Below are 10,275 nucleotides of genomic sequence, written 5' to 3' on the forward strand. Positions count from 1 at the left end.
GCAAAGTGTTCTATTAATATTCTGCTAAGTTAAACTTTACACAGCTCACCACAACAATGAACTGAATCATTTTCTCAAAAACTGATCATTAAAGGAAAGTCATTCCTGATGCATAAAATGGCACTTGTGCTTCATGTTTTGTGAAAAACTGATTACCCATTAAACACAGCAGTGCCGGATACTGCCAACAGAAGACATGTAAGTAAACAAGTTTATTATTACCTGAGAAGAACTACATGCAACAAGTAGGTGACAGATATGGAAGCAAAATGAAAATAAAGCTATTTGTCCAAATCTCGGGTGTTGTACTCATTCCTACAAAATTAATAGCTTGTTCTCAACAAGATCACAACCTCTTCTGAAGAAAATATTTCAGATTAAAAGCACACAGGCAGGAATACTTCAAAACGCTTCAGCAAAATAAGCACTGTCTTTGGCATATCTTAGCCTTTCTGCTACTGAAGACACTAACAACTTCTAGGTTGTTCTAAACATTCATAAATACATTTCAGAGCTCAATGCATATTGACACTCATGGAGGCACCACAGGAAACAGGTTCGTTCCACCAGAGGAACACAAGGCTGCAGAAGGGTCTAACCGTGGTCTTCTACTCCGTGGAGTTACAAAGACAACAAAGCCAGATTCTTCTCTGAATAAGTGTACAAGCCAGGACAAGAGATTACAGTCACAAGTCAGTACAAGGGAAATTCCAGATGGACATGTGAAAAAATTCACCACAGCGAGAATTAAGTACAGGAGCAGGATATCCAGAAAGGCTGGGAAACCTCCAGCTTTGCAGATACATGAAAAAAAAGACTGAAATAGGTCCTAATCAACCTCACCTGACCTTGAGCATGATGCTGGATTAATTGCTTTTCAGATGCCCCTTCCCACCAGAACTTTTTTATGAGTATGTCCATCCCCTACTGGAGGCATTCATAGCAGAGGAAATTCCATTTTACCTGTGCTGGAAAGAGTGAAGCATATCAAAAGGAGCATTGACCATCCCAGACACTGGACACCGTGTCAGCTTTGTTCAAGAAGGTAAGAGCTGTGGGTCTTGTCCGAAGATGACCAGCATTAAACACTTCATGGCACATAAAAAACAGCTGTCTTGCATATATTTCAATAGGATTAATTCACTGCAATGTATGCAGACAATTGAACTGAGATCTGAAAATCTTTTCCAAAGTACAGTTAATATTGTCTACAGTAGTTTTTAGCCTTTCAATTTGTATAGCCTTTAAGTGCTACCAGACATCAGACTGGATTTAAGCTTTCTATGATTTGCATTTCTTACATATATTTCATTGACTTAAGCATCCAAGGCCAGAAATGGAAAGCCACTGTGCTGCTCAAGAATACAAATGCAAACAGAGAATCCAGCTCCTTTACTCTCCATGTCATTACTTCAAAGTACAGTGTGGACACTCAATACGCATTCCATCAAAAAGAACATTTGAATTTCAGTGTGAAAATTTCAGCATGTTCCATTAGAAAAGAAACATCAATTAAAACTATGACACAAGTAGCAATTACAAGGATCTATTAGAATATTTTGTAATCGCACTTCTATCCACAGCAGTATTGTGGCAGAAGCCAGTACACGGAATATCACTTTTGTCCAATAAGAACTTTATTATGAAAAGAAAGCATCTGCCTCTGATGCAAGGAAGAGCAGGGCAGAGGGGTACAGGCTGGTATACACCTGGGATTTAGATTTTCATGGAGCTGGAATGTGCATCTGCATCCAGCATCTCTGAAGCACACTTGGGTCTCTCAGCAAATGCTAATTAATTAAGCTAATTCTTAAGAAGTTAATTCTGAGAAGTTAATTCTTGGATTGATGAACAGAACACAGCTCCGTGCCAACAGCAGGGAATATACCAGTTCCTTGGATCCAGGAGGAATTAATTCCTTCAGCCACCGTTTCCTCACTTAATGACAGTGCCCTAGAATGAGCATATAGGAGCCTTCCTCCACCCCATTACTTTTTAGTCATTAGAAGAGCCTATATTGAGGGACATCTTCAATTTGTATGACTCTGCTGAGAAACAGAGTCCCACGCTCAATCATCTGGCATCAAAAATGGCAAATATAAATGGATAAATACCTCATTTTGCCCAGTAGGACTTTTACACAGCTTGGGGGGCTACTGAATAACTGTCTCTTAGCTACTGGCATGGTGTAGACATGAGCTGGCACAGGGGCTGCGATTCTTTGACTCAAGTCAACTTCTGTTTAGTGTTATAACAATTCAACATCTCCCGTATTAGAAATAAACAAACTTGGGACTGAAAACCCCACTGTTTATTTATGTGTATTTGTTCCCTGTTCCCACAGCAGCTCCCCCAGTCAAGTCTGTGAGGATATACAGCAGGCACACACAGAGCACTGCCAGCAGCAATGCACTCGTGTCAGACAGAAATTTAAGAGAGAAAAGGGAGCGGAAAAAAAGTCAATATTTTAAAAAATAAAAGGTAAATCAGGCAATAGGACTAGGGAAGGAACTGAAACTTCCTGTTTTCTCAGGTAGACTGTCTGTCTCACTTTCTGAAGAAACCAAAGATGAGAGATTCTTCCCTGGCAGCAGCTGTCCATCACTAGCCATAAAAACCTGTGATGAGACCGAGAGTCCTTTGGCCAACGGACAGTAAAGTCATAACTACCCCTAAAACCCAGACCCCCTGGAAAACTATAGGAAACAAGATTAGACAGGTGGGTAGACAAACAGGACACACCCCCAAATGACAAGAAGTAATTTATTTCCGCAACACATGCTATACCACCTGTGGAGCTGACCTGCCCACAGCTCCAAATCACAGAGAGGGAGTTTCTGTTTGACCTGTATGTCAGTGAATGCAGAGTTTAATTTCTCCTGGCTAAGCAGACATGATGCTTTAGTTGTGTGTTCCCCTGAGCACCCCATGCCTCAGGGTCCTCAGATGACCTCTTGCTTTATGAGGCTGAGAAGGAACAGTGATAACCATAGTTGCCTGTGGCATAAGAAAATCCTCCTTGAAAACACACTGTCAGGGAATCGTTTTTTCAGATCTAGATGACCTGAAGAGCGGAGAAAAAGCAGCAGATTTTCTCCTGTCAGGCCAATGTGCAATATCCCTTATTTCACTCTCTTCTCCCCCAAATAAAACTATCTTATTTACTGTGGTTTTTCCAGACAGACTCTTTACTATGCAAATTATTTATATTGTAGGATTAATTTACAAAATGAAAGAGGCTGTTTCACCAGCGGTCCTATTAAGTGATGAGCCCAAAGCATCTTCAACTAACAGCACTTGTCAGCATCGTTTTCAAGACAGCCCATTGTGCCTGACCAAGAAAAACACGCCACATGCAAGATGCCTTTTTCATCCCCACCACTCCGGCAGCCACTAAAGCCTCAGAGTTGGAGTGTGCTTTGGGAGACACAGAGAGACCGGCTTCGTTTGTGTGGCTGTAAGAGCACCGAGTGTCCAGTTTACATCTTGCTCTACTCACCATTCAAACAGTGCACTTTTTAAATATGTAGCTGCCTTCTCTAATACATGGGTGACTTAGGTTTACTGCACAAAGCAAATTTTTGTGGTTTTAGTCATAACACTTGAACAAACAACCTTCTCTATAATTGGATATAAAATAAAAATCTATGTACAGATATGTGGGAAACGACAGCTAGAACTGTACTGCAATGTTTTTTCCTTATTGGAATTTTGTAAACCACTATTTCACCTCTATTCATGTTGCTATGCATCTCCACATTAACAGAAAATTCAAGACAGAATATTTTTGCCCCTGCAATTTTATTCTAACATCTGTAAAAAAAAGAGGCTTTGCAATGTAGTTGTTTGATACCTGATTTTGATGAGTTACGAGTCTTACAACTGCCTGACAAATTTGTAATTATGCTGTAACTTTTCCCTTATTGTCAGTAATTGACTGAAATAACACAGAAAGCAAGGTATTGCTTATTCTTGCCTTTCACACTGTTCTTCACTGTCATAATGCTGCATGAAATCCCAGGTAAGAGATGTTTAACGTCATACACAGGTAACAAAAGTTTGTGTGTAAGTTTTAGCCCCATAAATAAAAAAAGCCATTCTAGATTTATCTCATCATTAACCTGATCATGGAAACCTGCCTTTTACTGTGGGGAAAATCCTGTCTCATCTGAGTTAGTTAGATTTTTGTTGTTGATTCACACAAGTGGAGATTTGTCTAATATATTAATCGAGACAAAATTTGAATGTCCTCCTCGTCTTATTAAAATGAAATCTGAGCAATTTTTCTGGGATGTCTGTTCTCTGAGCTTCATATTTCCTATCTCTGGAGGAATGGACCAGCAAACTCATCTGTGTGGATGTTTCTTGCTGCTAGCAAAAGCATGTTGCAGATAACTGAAGACGAGCACAATAACAGTGGATATAAAATCTATTCAGCTCCCTGGATCACTATCCCTTTTCACTCTAAGTTCTTTACTACTTGTACCTTTAGGTCAATATTCAAGAACAAGAACTAAAGCTAAGAGCATTTAAAGAGATCATATATTTACACGGCTTTGCAGTAGTTTTAATTAATACATTTTAATCCATTCATTATCAGAATATCATCACAGACAGTGACTTACTCTTACTGAAGGCAATTCTGCAATTGCAACATTTCAAGATCATTTCTAAAACTATGCATATTTTCTTCCTGTGATATTTTATGTTTATCAGGTTACCAACAAATTCACTGGGAAATAGAATAATCTTTGTGATTCCTTTTTCTCCAGCAATACTTGAAGCTCTGTTAACTGATTCTCATAATCTACAGCACTTAAGAGATCAACTGTAAAGAAGCGTCAGATTTAGTCCATCCCTTCAGGTCTAAGATTTATATTGTTATTTTTCCTTTGAAAGTCTGAGGAAGCTGAACTGTTCCCTCACACATACACAGTCACCAGGCTGAGAAAGGAGACACTACAGCCGTCTTTCCCTACCAGCGTGTTACAGTCACTGTGCCTGCAAAATGTAAGTTACATCTTATTTAAAAGATATAGGAAAGTTAAGAAAGGAAAGCAAAAATGAGGACAGATGCAGGGGTGACTCTATGTTTAAACTTTGTTCACAAACATGAAGAGGAATTTTGATCAAGTTATGAAATAGCAAATGAAAGTTCTAAAGCTTTAAATTAGAAATACAAAATGTATTTGTAGCTTCAGTAAAGGCACTACACTTTGGTCTTAGAATTCTGCCCCTCTTGGAGGGACAACACAGAGCAAGGAATTTCAAGGATACAGATGAGGAAACAGATTGCTGGTAATACTCAGCACAGTCAATCCTAAATGACTTTATGTTCAAAAGCAGTTTCTCATGCAACTCATAACCATATCAAAACTCTCGGCACATAAATAGTAATTGTGCATCATTCTCCATATGACAAAGCTGAACCCTTTCACAAAAAGAAATAGCACATTTGCCACCCATTCCAAGGTCTAAATTGCATAATTTGCTGTGCTCTCTCCAGATTGAAATTTATTTTCTCTAATAAAACCTCACTTATAAAACCTCTGAGATAAGAAGACTAGATCATTCTTGTCAATGCTAGCCAAAAATCTTTACTAGCATTCAGGCAGAGGTCCTGAGGCATTCGAGGAAGATTTATGCATATGCTGTCCAACCTTCAGTTATTGTTAAATATACCTTTTAGCATTGCCAAACACAGATTTAAGAAACAGGCTTGCATCTTCTTGTCTAATTAGGAAGAGCCTTTTCAAAACTAAAGTTCTCATTAAAAGAATGTAAACCTATATCACTGACTTGAATATGGGAAAACTACCTAGGTAGACACAGCAACTGCAAGAACAAAGCACCGAAACATTTATCAGCATGAGACCTGGAATTCGAAAAGACAGATCCAAAGTCCAGTCAAGTCAATGAGGAAACTTCCAGTAACTCCAATTTGCTTTCGATCGGGTCCTAAAAAAACACTATGTTGCTAAGATGTGGCTTTCACCTTTTATTAGCATATTCATTTATGCAGTTTTCAAAAAACCTTAAAAAAGCCAAACCCCTAATGTATGCCCAAAAACACCCCTTCTGCTTCTAGTGCAGCAATCCTGTTCTAATTAGATTCTTAAGCCAAAGTCCTAAAATATAGCAAACTTCCACAATTTTCTCTGAATCCTCAAAGACTTTTTAAAACACAAACCTGTTGAAAGATCATTCCATCTCCATAAACTGTTAGACTTTAAGAACAAATTTGCATTGGAACCAAAACAAAAACTCACAATAATTTAACTATCTCATTTCATTTATAGAGGTCATTGTTCGTAAATCCGGAGACTATCAATTGCAGAGCTCTGGCAACATTTAAAATAATAAATATTTCATTCAATACAGCACGTACCTGATTGACACTGAATAGGGTTTCTGTTCTTTATAAACGTTCTGACAGCATTACATGTCAGCAAGGTTTTCACATAGCAATTCTGGATTTGTTTTCCTTCTTTCCTTTATCTCTGATTCTAAAGCAGCTGTGCCCACCACCACTTAGTCATCAGATCTCAAATATGAATATTTTCAAAGCAACGTGATGCCCGCTCACCAGTGCAAGATTACACAGATACTATCAGTGTTTCCTTTCCCTGTGAAGGCAAGACCTAAACAGAAGTTCCTCCTCCTCCTTTCTGACATAACAAGCTTCTGAGTTAGTCGTTCACTGCAGTTAAAGCTCTTACATGATTGAATCATTTTATAAGCCAAGCATTCTCCTATTTAGCACAGAAATATGAATGACTAACTAACCAGCAATTCTGGAAAGCAAATACTGAGATTTTAAAAAGCTAAATCAAACTTTTGCTATCTTTGTCACAGGAAAACCTGAAACATAATTACCATTTGCTCTGAACCAGCAATGTACTCATTTTAGATATTTTGGGCAACATAATTAATAAACTACTTTGGCACTGTTTTTAAACACCAGATGCATAAACACAGGCAAGGAGGTTTTTGGTTTTTTTAATGTAACTACATGTTTTAAAAAACAAAGCAAATTAGTTGGAAGCCATTTAAGGTAATATCTTTATTTTACTGAGTTAATATTTATTTTTCAAAAAACGAAGACATGCAGCAAGGTCCAATCCTCAATTATACATTAGGATTGCTTTCAAACTGCTTGATTAGTTGCACAGCGTTAACCTAATTTACTCAGGGAAGCTGTCATGCTTGGGTAAAATCTCCTGTTATTCATTCTTGCATTTTAGACCCCAAAATACCTCCAAGTCTACACTTTCTCTGGAAATTTCTTGTCTGAATTAGGAGATATGACTGTTGTCAACCCATGCAGCTGAAGCAGTTCTGCCCCCTTTGCTACCAAAAGCTTCACTGCAAGCACAGCCAAGACCAAACCAAAGCACTATTACTATCCACCCATTCAGCCAGTCCTATCATTACTTGATGCTAATGCAATTTCGCTCAGCATCAGATCTGCCTTTCTACCTTGTTTCTATGTTTTTTTCCTCGAGCCTCCCCATCTCCTCTCATTACTGTTTTGTAGGTCCAAACACCACTGCTTTTTAAGCTGAAATTCCTTTTGTTTTAACAGACAGAGCCTTCTGCAAGTTACAGGGAATTAAGTCCCTACTGCCAGCACTTTTTGGTGGTTAGTTCTTAAATGGGGTTGAACCCGCATCTATCCAACCCTATTTATGCCTGTGGTAACCCTTAAACACTGTTTAAGGGCAAGGTCACATACCCTACCATCCTCAATAATAGTGGGATAAGAATGTAAAGATTTACTGCTACATATTACAGAAGTGCACCTTAGCTGTTTGCATATGTAAGGTTCCTTTCCCTTCACATCCTGGTATAGCCCTAAACCATCTGTACCAGCCCTTGATCCTGAAAGTACCGTTACTACAGGAAGGACAGAGGAGATAGTACCCATAGCCATCAGCAGAAGTTAGACTTGGGAGGACATCAGCGGGACCAAGAGATCCTTATGGTTGTCTTCTCTCCATGAAATCTGGGGGAAGTCAACTAGCAAAAGAGACACCTGCCATTTTGGGGGTAAATTAATCAGAAACTACAACAGCCCATGTCAACAGTCACATTACAGCACACTGGTTTCTACAGAAGAAAACTGTTCTTCATTTCATCTTCAATAAGTTCAAGATATTTGACCTTAAATAACTTCAAGATGTGTTGCCACAGGCATATCTGAGAGCTAATGTACATGTTCCTCCTGCGAGACTGCCCTGACTGAGATTAGAATAATACATGTGCGCCTTCTCAGAAGTGTCCACAAAATGCCGATCTAAGAGTGGAAGGGGGAACAAGGACAATACCAAACAAGCATTAGGAGCAGCAGTAAGTAGTTACCTGTGAATTGTATCTTTCCATTCAGATCTTCTCTCAGTTCAGAGGCACAGCTATTTTGGGTAATATAAGCAAAAACCTTCAATCAAGGCAAATTAAGATTGTATTAAAGATTTTATGTGCTAGATAGCCAGATGGAATAAACAGTAACCAGATAAACGATCAGGAACAGGTTGGCAGTAGACAAAGAAAAATAAGTCAAGTTCACTTCTCTTTCTTTTATGTGTGTGCATACACATATATATATAAAATACATAGTAATGTTTCCTAAAACAATATAAAATGAAGCAGCCTTTAATTAATTTATTTTCTTCATAGGTTTTTTTGAGGGGTGAGCATCAAGACAGGAGTTTCCGTGCATAGAAAAGGATGATTAGAGTCCAAGCTACAGCAGTTTGTAGCTGGAGCAGCACCTGTCTAACAGATATGGGAAACAGCTACAAGGAACCTTGAGACAATACACAAGACAAAAATAATCCAGATAAGATGTAGCTCAGTATTGTACACTCCCCTGTGTGTACAAGTGCATGAAGAAGAATATATTAGTGTCAATAGACTGAAAAAGCATTTCCTTCAGACAAAAGTGTTGGAGTGAATAAAATAAGTAAATTTACCTACTTGACAACCCAGGCCCATCACTGATGAACGGATAAATTTTGTCTTGTCCCAGAGACAAAGACTTATTTATATCCTTATTACCTAAAATTATTCAAGGCTGAGCAGCTCCTGGGACCACGGGATTCACCATGCCATTTGTATGGTGCATACTCTCTATATACCCCCTGAGTAAAGCACCAAGTTTTCTCCTCAGCATTCCCACTACATTTAGCACCCCAGGTCTCACAGTCATGACATGGCTTTCTAGCAGATACACACTATATAAGCAACTCAAAGAGTGGTTTAACTTGAGGATTCACCTAACAAATAACCTTTTTAACACCTCCCACAAAATTTAAAGGTGTTATAGTTAAAGGAGCACACTGAAGGAAGAATGAAGAAAAAGGGTCAGAACAGAACTGAAGAGGGAAACTTTTTGGACAATGTTCTTGAGTGGTTACATTATCTTGCAACCCTGTTATTAAATTGCTGTGAAATTACATAATTTCATCCCAGTATACCACATATCCATAAAAAGAACTAAACTTTAAGTGAAAGAATTTTATGCTTGAAAGAATAGGAAACTACCCATCCCTGTATTATCTTGGGCAAAGGCATATCCTCCTCATCACCTGTGAATATCCTGTGGGTGAATACCTTAATTTGTTACCACAGCTTCCACTCCAGCACCATACACTTTATTCCCTAGCTATTGCCAAAATAAAACATCAGTATCACAAAGGCAGGCTTATTCCCACTCCACACAGAAAAGCTTCTGTGAGAAATTACCAGCTTTAAATGTAGCCACCTGGTTCACAGCACCTCTAAATCTGATAAAGTTTTCAGCCACCACAGTACACCCTCTCCTTCACACTCATAGTTTCAAGCTGAGCATGGACACATCTGAATGCTGCAACAAATTTAGATTTCATGCAATGCTAAATGCAGGTCCTGCAGGTCCACCCTTTTGAAGCTCACCTGTAGTCATAAGCAGCTCTGCCACCGCAGGGAGAAAACAATAAACACATGGTATTCACACTGCTAAGGATTCATTCTTGCTTGCATTCCAAAGAGTTCCTATCTTTCCATTTTTATCCAGGTCTCTTGTCTGGCAGGCTGGAATTAAAGAAAACCATTTCTTTAAATGTTAAGTATTAAATTATTGCAGCTTACGTGAGGATTCAAGGTTACTGTAATATTTCATTCTGTTTTCAGTTAGTTGCAGTCTTGGCAGCAGGCAACTGAGGTCAAAGGCTGAAAGTCACTGGCTGAGCACGCGGAACTTGTGTCTCTTGATTCCGTGCAAGAGAGATTTCTTTC

At 38.7% G+C, this 10,275-nt stretch overlaps 1 protein-coding gene across 2 annotated transcripts in view; it reads right to left on the reverse strand.

Moving 5' to 3' along the window:
* ESR2 (estrogen receptor 2) overlaps positions 1-10,073 on the reverse strand; it is a 45,691-nt gene extending 35,618 nt beyond the window's left edge. The window contains exon 1 of one of the 2 annotated variants that reach the window (XM_065062974.1): positions 9,934-10,073. The gene's annotated coding sequence lies outside the window, so the exon portion shown is untranslated. Of the gene's footprint in view, positions 1-6,388; positions 6,526-9,933 lie in introns of those variants that run through there. The other variant, XM_065062975.1, reaches the window with a different exon arrangement.
* Between the last annotated feature and the right edge of the window lie 202 nt (positions 10,074-10,275).

This window comes from Columba livia, chromosome 5 (genome assembly GCF_036013475.1).
Source record: "Columba livia isolate bColLiv1 breed racing homer chromosome 5, bColLiv1.pat.W.v2, whole genome shotgun sequence".
Classification (NCBI taxonomy): domain Eukaryota; kingdom Metazoa; phylum Chordata; class Aves; order Columbiformes; family Columbidae; genus Columba; species Columba livia.